Below are 15,737 nucleotides of genomic sequence, written 5' to 3' on the forward strand. Positions count from 1 at the left end.
ATATCCTTTTGTTTCGGGAGGAATAAGGACATTGGGCATATTGACGGTTTGATATTGCAATAGGAACATCATATTGCAATAGGGACATTGGGTATATTGGTGGTCCGCCCACCCCAACATCTCATAATAAATTCAATTATTTAAATTCTCGAGTAAGATTGTATTTCTTCTATAAAAAAAAAATTTCTTATTTATTTATTTATTTTATCTTGATGAAACCATAACTTTTTTTATTAACAATATGGATATTTAAATAAAAACTTAAAGCAATCAAAATAAATATTCATTAAAAATAAAATGATTTAAATTAAAGAGAAAAAATGTATTTTTTTAGCCAAGACTTCCTCATTGTTATATTTTTTTTTTATTTTTCTATCTTGACAAAAAAAAAGGACTTTTTTGTATTAAAAGCATGAAACAAAAAGTAATTTTTTTACTATTTTTAAATGATTGTATGAAAAAATAAAAAAAATAATTAACTTGGGAAAATAATATAAAAAATTAAAAAAGCAATAACCAAAATTATATTTTATTGTAATCAAATATTCATGAGCAATTTTTTTGAGAATATTGTTCATAAAGTTTCTTATGTAATCATACTATAAAAAGCTCTAATCTTATCTATCTAAATATATATATATATATATATATATATATATATATATATATATATATATATATAAAAGAATGAAGGCCAAGAGCATCAAGCTCAATTGCAGTATCTTAAAAGAAAAAAAAAAGGTAATATTCATCTAGGCCTGACAGGGAAGAGTTAGGCACCTGGTTTTTCATTTTTTTTAAAAGAACCAGATGAGCCGACATGAATTACGACAATTTTTTATTACCTTTGATGATCTAAAAATTTTGATCCGAGTTTTTGAACTTCTTAAACCTAATTTTCAACATTTTCACCTAAAAAATCTCCTTAACCCTATTTTCAAGGTTAAAACACACTTTGATTAGCGTAAAACTAAAAATCAAATCAAACTTTTCAAACTCTAATCCATTTTTTTCAACATGATTAGAGATTCAAAACACCTCCATTAAACTTTTAGCATCCAAACAAACTCATAAACACTGAGATTTGTCTTTTTTTCGATGAAACATGGCCTACCAAAAGATTTTCTCTCTCATTTCCATTTCTGACAGTTTTATCTATCTTCTATCAATTATCAGGGACTGAAATGAAAAAGAAATAAGGTTTTATGATTGAAATGCAAACTTTAAAAAACAGTAGGGACCAAAGTGTGGAAAGATGTGCCTCTTGAACAGCAAAATAGAAAAAACAACCTCTTTTTTAGTAGATTCTAATCCCTATTCTTTAAATATTTTTTTAATTGTACCCTATAATCGTATTTAAAATAGCAGGCTTTATTATTTTACAAGAATAATGTTTTTAAATTGCACATGCAATAGCATGTAAAGCAAAACAAATCCCAAGACATAAGACTAGCAATGGATAAAAAATAAAGAAATAAAGCGGGTGTATAATAGATTTTTTATATTTATTTACACAGTAAAATGATTGACATGCCCTTAGAAATAAAAAGTCGGGCGTCGGAAAAGAGAGGTATTTTTTTTTTAATTTCAAATGTGCAGTAAAATAACTTAAATGTCTTTCAATTAAATTTGTCTTTGCCCTGGGTCAAGGGGTTTTAATGTCTTTTCCATTTGGTTTTTTATGATTATCAAGTCTAATAGGGACAATTTAGTATTTAGACAAACATAAAATATTAATTAATTTAAAAAACATCTATTACATGTGATATTTATGTGGACATGCATGACACTTATGCAAACGCACGTGAATGCTCCTGTGATCTCCATCCAGCATGTATGGTGTCGTCTGGTGGCCAAGATCTGGCTTCCACGATGGCGTTTTATTCCTTATGATGTCGTCTTCATTAATAGGGTGTGCGTGTACCAAAAAAACGTCAAGTTTTGCTTTCGTCGCCATTTCTTTCTTGTTTTGTTGTTTTCTCTCTCTTCTTCTCAGTTTTAAAGCTTTTCACTGTACATTTTCAAAGCAATCCTTTAATTTTTTTATTTTTTTTTAAATTTAGTCTATATTCTTTTTATTGTTATTTTTTTATTTTAAATAATCCATAAAATTAGGATTTTTTTTCAATTTAACCCTTATTTTATTTTATATTTTTTTCTTTTAGATTTAATCCTTATTTTTTTGATTGTTAATTTTTTTATTGATCATTCGCTTAATTAAATTATATTTTCAATCACATCCCTTAATATTTTATATCATTCTTTTAATTGAGTCATTTTTTCAATTACGTCGGTATTTTAGATAATTTTATTTATTGGGATTTTATCAATCTTTCGAGTCATTGGTTTGACAGATTTTTCATAATTAATTTTTTATGTTGTTATCTTTCTATGAGTTTATCTTAATCTCATGTGTTAAGTTATGAATTTCGTGTGTTAACTTAGTTTAACCTAGTTTAATATTTTTTTTATCATATTATAAAATTAATTAAGGTTTAGCCCAACTTTCGAGTCCCTCTTACTTTTTTTAAAAAAATGCTACCAGTGTGTTTTTTTTTTCTGTGATAATAAAAGTTTGGTGAAAAATCTAAATGAGAGGTTCATCAGATGAAAAAATATCATTTTAATATATATTTTATGGACTGTGATGAGTATGACTCAACAGAAAACAATGCTTGGCCACTGCTTGCTTCTTCTTTAACATTGCTTTGGCATTAAGTTCTTTTAATAAGTTATTTTGATCTTTAAGGGCCCATCTTTTCTCATGTGCATGCGTGTGCTATTACGCAACATTAAATTGACATGACATTCCTAGTGTCAAAAATATTTAAAAATTAATTTAAAATATTAAAATTAATATTTTTTAAAAAAGACATTTAAAATACAAAAATAAATATCCACGGAGAAGCACAGCTACAAATTCCTAAAAGTGACCCAAATTTAAACTTTAGACCCACCAATATTGGTGTAGAGTTGCTTTTAGTGCCTAGAAAAAGAATGCGTTGAGGCCTGCTTTTGAGCTCCATTTGTTATGTGGATTGGGCTTAGGCCTGCTCTTAAGGGTACCTCTGATATGTGGATTGGGCTTAGGCCTGCTCTTAAGGGTACCTCTGATATGTGGACTGGGTTGACTGGGAAAACAAGCCCTTTCCCCTTTATTAATTGTACGCTTTTCGCAGAAATAATCAAAATAAAAAAACTTCTTCTTTTTATAGAAACTGGAAAGTTCTTTCTTGCAAAGGAAGAAAATATTAACAAAGGTTCTCGGTGTTTGTGCACGACGCGTCGCGTGCACGAGAGGCCGGAAGCATAAAGGGTTTTTCTACTCCTAAGTCCACATTGAAAAATACATTTTTTAACCAAATTAAACTCTCCTTTTCAAAACAGAGTTTATGATGTGCTGTCTTCATTAGTTTAATATAACATCTTTTTTTTTTAAAAAAAAAATATTGAGATATCAATATATTAAATCGATTAGTCTTTACAGTTTAGCCAGCCAAATTCATGACTCAATCAGTCATGAACTCTAGTGGGTTTAATATAATTTAATTATTTTTTATTTAATTATATGATAAAAAATAAACACTCACAAAATCAAACATCAAGAAAATAACATTATATTTATTTGAAACCAAAATAACTTCATAAAAGCAAATTGAAATAAATTATGAAGATCAGTTGAGAATAAATCAAATTTTAAAAAATAAGTTTTTTAAAAAAAATCAAAAAATTCAATAAAAACCCAATATCAAAGGATAAATTGGAAGAAGAAAAAATCAAGCACCAACCAAATATCGTGACGTTTATTTGAGATCACAATACCCCCCATAAAAAGCATGCCCAAACAAATCATGAAAACTAATTGAAAATCAATCAAATATTGAAGGATGAAATTAAAAAAAAAAACTTCAATAAAAACACAACATTGAATAATGAAATTAAAAGAAAATGCTAATAATGAAAAAAAAAGTCCCAAAACAAATCCAACCCAATCACGTTGGTCTGGGGGCAAGTCCACATACCACTTCACAACCTAAAATCACCTAAAATGAAAATAAAAAAAAATCAAAACAGAACTTGATTTTTCTTTTTAGGCATATTTATAGACAAAACCACAACCATATAAATTCTCTTATCAAAAGAAGCCTTTGACACCAATAATGGAAAGTTTCATCGTCGAAAAGTGGTAAAATGACCATCTTGTCACTTCTTATCATTTTCAAATGAGTTTCTTTGACCTATCTTTAACTCGATGACTAAAAAATTAAAAAATAAAATTTTAAACCAAAATGAAAATTATTACTAATATGGGGTTAGCCATATATTTTTACTTTTTTTACATATTAGTTCTCTATCTTATAGTTTTGTATTTTTACAATAATTTCAAGCTTAATTTCATCAAATTAGGCTATTGATGAATTTAATTGAAAGAAAAAAAATGTTTTAATTTTCTCTTAAGAAAAAATCAAGTGCTTCACTATTTTATGAACAATTAAACACTTATGGAAAACCCTAAATATTTTAGTATATACTAGTTTATCTCTCACACTTTCGTTCCCTATCTTATAGTTTTGTATTTTTACCATAATTTCAAGCTTAATTTCATCAAATTAGGCTATTGATGAATTTAATTGAAAGAAAAAATATGTTTTAATTTTTTTTTAAGAAAAAATCAAGTGCTTCACTGTTTTATGAATAACTAAACACTTATGGAAATCCCTAAATATTTTAGTATATACTAGTTTATCTCTCACACTTTCGTTGCGGGTCAACCTAAAGTTTTTGGAACATAAAAAATTAATATTTAAATTGTCATAAACTTTTTAACATTGTTATTATACTTGGTATAATAATTCAAACTTAAAAAATCTTGACCCAGCTCTTTGATTAATATTTAGTTAACTTGACAGACTCGAGATCTGGGCTATAGACTCTATTGGTCGAATGAATTTAAAAAACGCTATAAAAAAACCCAAACAAAACAAAAGGGCCTAAAAAAAAAGGGTAGTTGCATTGGGTTGAGTTTGTCCATAAAAGTTAGGCGCGTGAGCCTAAGGGAGGCCCACTCACCTAGCCTAGCATTTTTTTTCTTTTTCTTTTTTTCAAAAAAAAAAGAACACGGAAGATGAGTTGTCTATGTTTGTTTTTTAAAAAAATATACATGTTGCAAGATTCAAATATGGGACCTCGGGTTGCCTTGTATACTTCAACCGCATAAGCTACTGCTCAAATTTGATATAAAATAATTAAAATAATATATTAACATGTTTCACTGTTCGAAACCGACCACATGCCTATATATATATATTATTTGAGGGGAATAAGAAAAGGTAATGTGCCTAAAGTAATATAGTGCTCTAGGTATGAAATCAGGGTTTCTGAAAAACAATCTCATTTGAATCAAAAAACTTCAAAAAGAATAAGGGGCTTCTAAAGAACAATTTTGTTTGAACTAAATTTTAAAAAGAATGGGATACTAATGATAATTTTTTCTATATTATTTAGGGGGGAATGAAAAGAGTGATGTATCTAGAGCAATATAGTGCTCCATATACAAAACTGGAGCAAGACTTCTGAAGAACACTCTTGTTTGAACTGAAAAACTTTTAAAAAAATAGGGGGCTTCTAAAAAACAACCTTGTTTTAACTAAACTTTAAAAAGAATGAGATATTAATGGTAATTTTTCCAGTATTATTCAGGAGGGAACGAGAAGAGATGATATGCCTAAAGCAATATAGTACTTTATATACAAAATTGGAGCTTCTGAAGAACAATCTCATTTGAACTAAAGAACTTTAAAAAGAATAGGGTTAAAGTTCTTTAGTTCAAACGAGATTGTTCTTCACAAGCTATATTTTCATAAATGGAGCCCTGTATTGCTCTGAACAGATCACCTTTTCTCATTCCACTCGAATAATGTAGAGAAAATTGACATCAATATCCCATTCTTGTCAAAGTTTTTTATTTCAAACATGATTATTCTTTAGAAGCCCCCTCGTTTAAGACTCGTGTTATGTTGCAAGTCAAGTAAAAAAAAATAAACGTAAATATTCATGCTATAGAGAACCATTTTACATTGCTATTAAATTTGGTCTAAAGGATTAACTTTAAAACCTCTTGAACCGACTTTTTATCTGATTTAAATTTAAAAATAACCATGCGAAAGTTGGTCTGGCGAGGACCAATCAACTTGGCCAATTAAAAGGTAACCCAAACGACAATAAAAAAATCTGAAAATAAAATGAAGAAAAAAATAATGAAATTGAAAGAAAAAACCAAAACGGGCGTAGCATACCTAAATGTTAGTATAGATAACAATCTCTCCTTTGTATTTAAAAGAATATAATAAGATATTTTGAACACAATTTTCATCTCATTCTAGTTTTTATATTTGAGACCATTGATTAAAGCAAGATTTTAAATTCATTTTTTTAAAGTAAGTTTTCTTTCATACCACTAATAGATATGTTTAATCCCATGTAATAACACAAGCTTAAAAGCTAAACTAGAGTAATGGATTTAAGTTTCTTCCAAAACTTTAGAATAGAGGCATCTATACCAACATATAATTCACAATCATGCATGAACCCATTAAAAATTAAAGTACATGTCTTTTATATTAAAATTGAATTAGATTTTTTAAATCAAAGAAGGAAAAACAAATAAGATTATTGTACTAAAACAATTGTTGAATATTTGACAAAATTATTGATGCTTAGATTATACACATAGATCTAAAGACAATTTCCCATGCATCAATGTATTTTTTTTAAAACTTTGCAGCAATGGAATATATATGATAAACTCAAGTTTAACAACTTTAGAAACCTATTGAATGCTCAAAAATGCGTGGTCTCAAGCAACATGTTCAGACCCGGCTCTCATGGACTTGACAAAAGAGTTCAAACTTCATGGACTTAGCCTTATAGAAGAATTTAATTTCATGGGCTCAGCCTAGTTAAAAAACTCATCCCTTATAGATTCAGTTTAGGAGAAGAGCCCAACTCACATGAGCTCAATTACATTTTAGATCATATTCTTTCTGTTTCTTTAGTATATAAAAGTCTTCTAAGAACTCATTATATTTTCATTAATGTTGTGTAAGAGATAATGTATAAAAATTATCCGAGAACCTCCCATATTTTCTTTGATATTAATGTTGTGTAAGTAATAATGTGTAAAAGTTCTATAAGGGCCCAACATATTTCCATAAGTTTTGATGCTATCAAGGATATTTTTCTTCATTAAAATTGATGGGATAAATTATACTTTAGTTTCTCATCTTCATAAACAGATAAGACTTATACGTTATAAATACACCATAAATCCTTCAAGCTCTAAGTTCTTAATTTTTATATTCTACCGCATATTTATTTTCAGAATCTTTCTAAAATATTATAATTTTTTTCTTTTATAAAAATATTTATTTAAATGTTAATAAAAGATGACCTTTAAAATATATTAAACATAGAATATCTTGACTTACCCTGCAGCAACTAGCATGCACCAAGCACCGGGGCTAAAAAAAAATTCATCAGATTATCAAAACCCAAAAATTAATTAATTGTACAAAACATAACTCTTCCCTCCAAAGTACATATATTTTTTGAGACATCATCATAACAGTAATCACGCTCTTTCCAAGCTTTTACTAAACAAATAAAAGAGCTTCTGTTTGTTCCTCGAGAAAAATAAAAGTAGTTTTTTAAAAAAAAGCTTTTGTTTGTATTTGTGCCTTTTTAAGTGCCTTTTTTCCCCCTGCATGATTTGTCAGGAGAATATGGCAATAAAAAACAAGAAGAAATATTAAAAAGATATAAAATATCTGTTTGTCTAGAAATCTGTCACCACATCATTTTCTAGCCAACAATAAAATAATAGTGAGTGCTTGTTGGGAGATTCGGCTCTTTCGGAGGCTAATAACAAAGATTAGTGGAATTTTTGGTGTTAAATCGAATAAAACGGTGGTTAGTGTAAAACTACAAAATAAATTAAATTGTCCTACTCCTACGAACACAAGTAAAGAAATAAAAAGTTAACCATATAATAGGAAGTGAAGTGAGTGGATTGGGACTAAAAAGTTTGTTTTCTATGATTTTAAGTTTGAGTTTTGTGGTTGCTAATATAATGATCACAAGAGGTTTATATAGTCGTTAACTTCAGCATTCATAGGATTAGTCAAAGTGCGCGTAAGTTAGTTCGAACATCTACATTAATTAAAAAAAATTAAGATATAATTTTTTCCATTGATTTGGATAATAATAAATATTATAATACATTATATTTATTGTGAGATAAAAACAAATAACTTCCAGGATATTTAACTTTTTAATTATATTATATTCATCTACATCGTGACAAGATGTTTTGCCATTTATCTTGTCTGGTAAATCTTATTTTTCTTGAATAGGTTTTAAACCATCTTGCCTTGTATTGCATTGTCTTTGTGAGAAGAAACTTGTCTTGCCTTGTCCGTTTGTCTTGACTTGCATATTCAGGGTTGTTTGATGATGTGGCGTGGCATATTATTTTTTGAAGCGTTATTTTAATTTTAAATGTAATAAAATAATATTTTTTTAATTTTTTTAAAATTTATTTTTAATATTAACACATTAAAATAATTTAAAAATATATAAAAAATTAATTTTAAAAAATATTTTTTCAAAATTTCATAAAATAATGCTTCTGTTGTTGCTATCCTAAATACACACTCACTCATGCTGCCATTAAATTTGCAATATTCATGGTCGTTGCTAAAACACTGCAAATATTGAATGTCTAACAGTATAACAACACCCTTTTTTATAGGTAAAATAGTTTTAAAATGCTTTTTATTTAAAAATATATTAAAATAATATATTTTTTATTTTAAAAAATTATTTTTATATCAACATATTAAAATGATTTAAAAAATACTTACAAAACATAATTTAAAATTAAAAAACTCAAAAACCTTAAAAAATACGGTTGAATAAAAAAACATCTAATTATTTTATTTATTATATGGTAGCAACTGTTTGTTGTTGTTTTTTCTTACACGTATTCTTATATTCTTTAAAGAGTGAAACTAGTTCTGTTTAGAATTTGTAATTGTCTCTCCCAATAAATATATGTCTTGAAAATTGAACTTCTATTTTTATTTTTATAAAAATATAATAATATCTTAATCGTTTTGAACTAAAATGTTTGTTGTTGTTGTCTAATGAATGGAGGATGAAATTACCATTTCAAAAAATCTCCCGTTAAAATTTACTACTGTAACATAAAAAACACTCCTTATCAGATAGTTTTTTGGGAATGTGGAACAGAAACATAACTGAGGCCTACTGAAGCAACAACCAACAAGCATCTTGTATTCGAACGAAGCTGTAAGACTCTCTGTGAAGTGGGTTCCAGAAGTTAGATGCTAAAGGCATCAATCGCCATCATGATCATCTGACAGATGATCAAAGGGTCCAAAGTGGCGCACCCCTAACCTGACCAAAGCCTCAGGCTCCTTTGTGCTCTCTTTCTCGGCTAGATAATCATGAAAGGACCCATCTTACATGACAGACTCTGTAAAGTGGCATGTTTGTTGTCGAGAGATGCTTGTGCAATGATTGTCCGAACTTCTGCCCTCTCTTTCCCTCGGCTCCAATGTTATTGCATCAACTTCTCAGGGTCCTTTTTTTTTTTTTTTGAGGTTAGTGGGTAACTGCATGGATGAAAGAATGCTTATCAATTGTGTTTTCTTATAAAAAATAATTAATTATAATTATAATTTTATTCTTGTGATAATTTTAATATGCAATGATAAATACATTCTTTTAAAACAATAGAAATTACTATTTTAAACAAGCAAAAAAATTAATGTTTACATATACTGTACATGGTAGTTTTAACATGTAACCAGGATTGCCTATGCTTGGATTCTTGAACCAAGATATATTTTTTCTAGAATTTTATCAATGAGTGTTTTTATTAATTTATATTTAAATTATTTACATGTTGTGCATGTAACTATTTGATATTAACGAAATTAGTTTATAGAGAAGTATATTAGAGAATATGAACAAAATTAAAATCATAACTATTTTTTTTATATAGAAAATAATGAAATCAGATAAAAATTGGGTTTTCTATGGTTGTGGCACGGGTTGTTGTGTGACTGGGCTTGACCATGAGTCTACGAGTTTTCTTGCAAAATAAGTCATCTGTTGAAACAGGTGATCATCTAATGCTTAAGTTGGTAAGTGTAAAAGAGATGTGGGATGTGTATGTAAGAAAATACATGAAAAGAATTGTATGAAGAGAAATAGTCTATAGTCTAGAGCTAGCCTAGAATGGTATGGCTGACTATTATGGCATAGAATTGCATGGTTTTGTATGGATGACTTTATGATTGACTTTATACTACCAATATGGATTTGTATGTTGTTAGGTTTGGCTTTCAATGACTAAGTGAAGCTGTCTAGTTGTGAACGTCTTGCTTTACTTGGTGATTGAGTGTTTTTATACACCCAATTCATGAACTTTCTTTATTGAGAATGAGATGTATCATTGGTTGAGAAATTAATATGCTACCATAGGCTAGCCATGGTGACTTTGGTTATTGTGTCATGCACGCCATTGGTGAAATTACTGATGATAGACTATCATTAGTGTAGAAAATGGTGTCTACCCTGCATTAAAAAAGTTATGCATGCATAGAAAAACTCGTGTGAATGAAATTGTGTGTTTGTGGTTTTTGATGTCACATGCTACATGAATATGGGAACTTGGGAAATTAAAAGGAAAAGTATGAAAAATGGAGTCGCCACTTAGTTTTTTAAGGAAACTAAAAATCCTAAAATATACAGTAGTTTTGGAGATATGATAAGGGGTTGGTTATGCTTAAACGAAAATAAAAATCATCATTATCGAATCCTTTTGAGAAAAAGATTGTCTTTGCTATGTGTTTTCTCCTAAATTTATTTTACATGTGTCATTAACTGTTAAAATTATATTTAAGTTTATTCAAAAGTCATTTATGGTTGATAGATGTTTGTTGAGTTAGCGTTGGACCTTGAATCAAGAGTCTTGCCTTGACAATTTTTTTTTGTTTATTTATTTTTAAATATTTCCTTTTTTACAATTTTTGTTTTTGAAAAGAATATTATGCTCATCCCATATAAGTCAAAGATGGAGTTAGGCTTAAGACTATGATACTATACCCTAGCTTATCCATCAAAAGTTATAGGGGAAATATTGCACATAATATCACTCTTTTGTGCTACAAACTCTATGGTGTTTTTAACATTTTGTATTAGCTCTATAAGATCTGTAAAAATGTCCCAGTTTATCATGTTGACATTTGCGAAGACACGGTCCTTGAAAAGAAGAGTGTGCAACACTCGATGATACAATAAAGAGTCTCTTATATGGTGGAAATAATGTTCATTCTTATTCTTAAAAGGTGTAGTATCATTTCTAAATCTTTTACTATAGGTGGCATGAGAGCGAGGCTCAGAAAGAGATTGATAATGACAACCATGTTTGTGACTAGATTCTATTGAGAAGTGTTCTGTATAACGAGAACTACTCATTTATACAGATGGAGTGTCATGCCTAATTTGCATGTTGTTTTGTTTTATTTATTCATGAAACTAGAGTTGTCTATATGAACCTAATGCATATAATGAAATTGTTTTTTGTTTTTCTTGTTTATGGAATGGAAAAGTGCAAAATTGCTCTCATATAACTAGAATAACATTGTTTAGCACTTTCACTTGATGAGAGAGTTGATAGAGACCTAATAGAGTTCATGTAGTTAGGAGATCAATTATTCTCCTTTGTCATTGGGTTTCGTTAACCATACAAAGAGCTTTTGGTAAGGAGTGATAGGGAATAAACTAGCTTTTATTTAGGTTTTTACATGCAACACCACTGATAAAGTCTTGAAAAAACTTCAGACATAAATTGAATTTTTTATGATTGTGTTCTAGGCTATTAGTGTGACTAAGTTTGACCATGAATCCATGATCTTTCCTGTAAAACAAGTTCCATGTTGAAATATAAGACCATTTGATGCTTGAGTTAGCAAGTGTAGGAGAGTTATGGTGTGTGTGTAAAGAAATATATGAAAATAAATGTATAGAGAGAAATAGTCCATAACCTATAACTTGTCTAGAATGACATGACCTTTTATGACTGATTGTTATGGCTAAAATGACATGATTTTATATTAATGGCTTTATGATTGGCTTTGTACAGCTATGATGTGATTGTATGTTGTTAAGTTTGGTTTTCAATAGTTAAATGGAGCTTTGTTTGGTTGTGAATACTTTGGCTTACCTAGTGACTGAGTGTATTTATACATGCAATAAGGGATAACAATTTCACTCGAAACTGATGGATATTGACCTTACTTGATCTAAATTGGTAGAAATTGTTTTCACTTAACCGAGTTCGGAAGCAAAAGGTCAGGTTTTTAGCTGGGCATAAATACTAACCTAACCCTACCCTACCTAAACTAGACCTGTTATATATGTATATATATATATATGTGTATATATATATATATGTGTATATATATATATATATATGTGTATATATATATATATATGTATGCATGCTTTTGTCCTAACTATAACTTTCATTCCTCACTCTCTTTGAAGAATATAAATGGAATATGTGCAGCTTTTCTTTATCCTTCCTCAGCAAAACCTCTTGTCTAATTGTCAACTTTAAAGTTCATCAATGAGCTAAATTAAAGGGCAAAAATTATGCTAGAGTGTGCCTTGACAAAGACCAACAAGGATAGGGGAAATAACATTTTGAAATGGACCAATAAGGTTTAGGTCGGGTTTGAATAGTAATTTCAGCTTTGAGGTTCGGGTATTGATAATACAAAACCTAATCTATAAGTACCCATTGTTATTCGTACACCCAATCTTTGACCTTTTATTTATGAAAAAAAAAGACATCATTAATGGGGAAATTAATGTGTTACCATTAGCTAGTTATGGTAGCTTCATTAGTTGTTGTGTCATACCATGTTTATTATGACTTGTATGTCAATGGTGACAATATCGATGACAAACAATTTTATTGGTGTAGAAAATGATGTCTAATTTGCATAAAAAAATTGTGTGACTCTTAAAAAAAATCACATTCATGAAAAGTTTTTATGTGTGTGACTCTTAGAAACCTAAAAAATAAAAAAAAATATGTTGAGATAAAATTAGATAGATCAAGATAGGCATCGGTGTTGGGCTTGAATTTCCAAATTGTTGTAATTTTTTTTTGTATGAATATTATAAGAAAGGTATAATTGAAAATTTGTCTAATGTATGAGGATGTTTCAATAGGTTTCATTGCCATGGTATAATAGGTATAAAAGAGTAGTAGCAATTCAACATTATACTAAAATCAACTTTTGTGGTTATCCAATGAAATAAAATATAAACTTGACTTGCATTGAATTACTTATATACTAAAACACGTGGGATTTTCATTATACACGAGTTACTCTACAAAATTTTGTTTTTTTTAAGTTTGGTCCTCAAACTTTGTTTTTGACAATCAAGTCCTATTTAAGGAGCAACTGATTTCAAATTTCTATGAAATGGTGAGATTAGAAAAAAGGGGACCAAAATGAAAAATATGGCAAACATAGGTGACATACCATAAGTTTTGAAAACATTCACTTTGGTCCTCTAACTTAAACAATCATGCAAATTATACAATTGCAGTTCCTTGAAATTGTTCCAATTCTATTTTGGTATAAATGTTTTTTTTTTATCCCTGGTTGAGAGAGGAGAGGGCGAAGGGTCGCCAGATTCCAGCGGTAGAGAGAGAAACTTGTCGTTTACACCGATTTAAGCCACCAAAATAAGAGCTTTTTGTGTCCAATTGTCCCATTTGATGCGAGGAGTTCATATTATATGTTTTTGTACCTTAAAAGTTCATTAAAAAATAGATTTGAGCTCCGATCGATTTTTTATTTCGGGTTGAGTTTGGATTTTTGGGCGGTGTCTTGGGTATTTGAGGTCATGAATGGTTTTTTCATGGTTTCTAGGGTGTTTTATAAATATTTTGGGTAAAAAAGGGTTGCAAAACAAGTTTTTAGGTTAAAAGAGTATAGACCTCGATTTTCCTCCCACCATGATAGGCAAAATAGGTTGCACGTCATCTACCTCAGCAGGTGACACGCCGTATGCCTCAGCAGGGGACGCGTCGTCTATTGTTGACATACCTTAGATCTGACATGACCGTCAGACTCAAGCACTTTAAGTCTGACAGAAAATATAACTTTAAGAATGCAATTAAAAAGAAATAAAGTGACGTGACCGGTTAAAAAACTAAAAACCAAAAAAATGGACAAAACCTCATTTCATTTATTTTGTGTTGAGGGCCTCTTTTAAATAATAAAATACAACTTTGATTTTATTTTGCTATGCATTTAATTTTTTAGAGGTTTTTGTAGTTTATTTATTATTTTGTTTTTATCTTTTATATAGATAATCCAAGTTTTTTAAAATAAAAAATATTTATTTTCAGATGATATTTTTAATATGTGTAGCCTTACATGTTATTTTTTTTTAATTTTATTCAATCAATTTAATGTTCTATTTTTCAAGGTTAAATATCTTGATCCACATTTATCTTTTAATTTTTCAAGTATTGTTTTTAGGTATCATTGATGATTTATTTATTTATTGATAAGCACACATAACTCTTAGTTTATTTGATTACATGTATACATATACTTTTTGATTTGTTATATTTTTTTAACTACAAAATTATGTTGAAAAAATCTACATATATAATCTTTTATGAAAAATAAAAAACTTAACATGCGGTAGAGCGCGGGTCACATAGCTTGTTAATTAATTATTTTTTTGTTCAAATCTTTTTAATATCCACATGTATAAAAAAAGAGAAAGGTAAAAACTTTTCCATGGCCAATGACTAACAATTATTATGGTACAAAATATTTTTTAAAAGTATATTTTATTTGAAAATATTTGAAAATAATATTTGAAAATATTTTTTATTTTTAATATCAACACATAAAAACTATAAAAAACCATTAAAAATATTAATTTAATGCCTTTTCAATCAAAATATATTTTTAAAATATATTTAAATATAATTTAAAAAACAAAAATAAACCGTGCCAAGTGTATAACATTGTAGCATTACATTAAATGTTATTTTTTCATATGATAAAAAGTACACCATTTTTAAATTTATCACTTTTTAAATTCATTATTCTTATACATACAATAAAATATTATATAGTTTTTTTTTTTGTGTTTTCTAACAAAGTATTAAAGTCATTACATGAAAATTTGTACCTTAAATATTATATATTTTTATAAAAAAATTAGAAATATAATTATTCACAATATAATGAAATAAAAACTTTTTTGTCCAGCATTACAGCTTTTAGATAAAAAAACAATACATAAATTGATGTATATATTTTTACTTGAAACTATATATATATCTATCTCAAGAAATATTTAAAAGATACGTTTAAACACATGTTAAGCATAACATACATGAAATAGTGCATGGCAATCATTAATTAGATATTTTCGGCATTTTATTTCGCCTCGTAAAGCGAAGTTATAAACATAATTTTTTACATAATTTATCTTATTATACACAAATAAGTTGTTATCTATCATTTTCAATAATAATAAGAAGAAGCCATTAAATGCCAAAATCATGTTTTTCTATTTTTAAAAAATTTGATGACTTATATTTG

The sequence above is a fragment of the Populus nigra genome, chromosome 12, assembly GCF_951802175.1.
Source record: "Populus nigra chromosome 12, ddPopNigr1.1, whole genome shotgun sequence".
Lineage (NCBI taxonomy): Eukaryota > Viridiplantae > Streptophyta > Magnoliopsida > Malpighiales > Salicaceae > Populus > Populus nigra.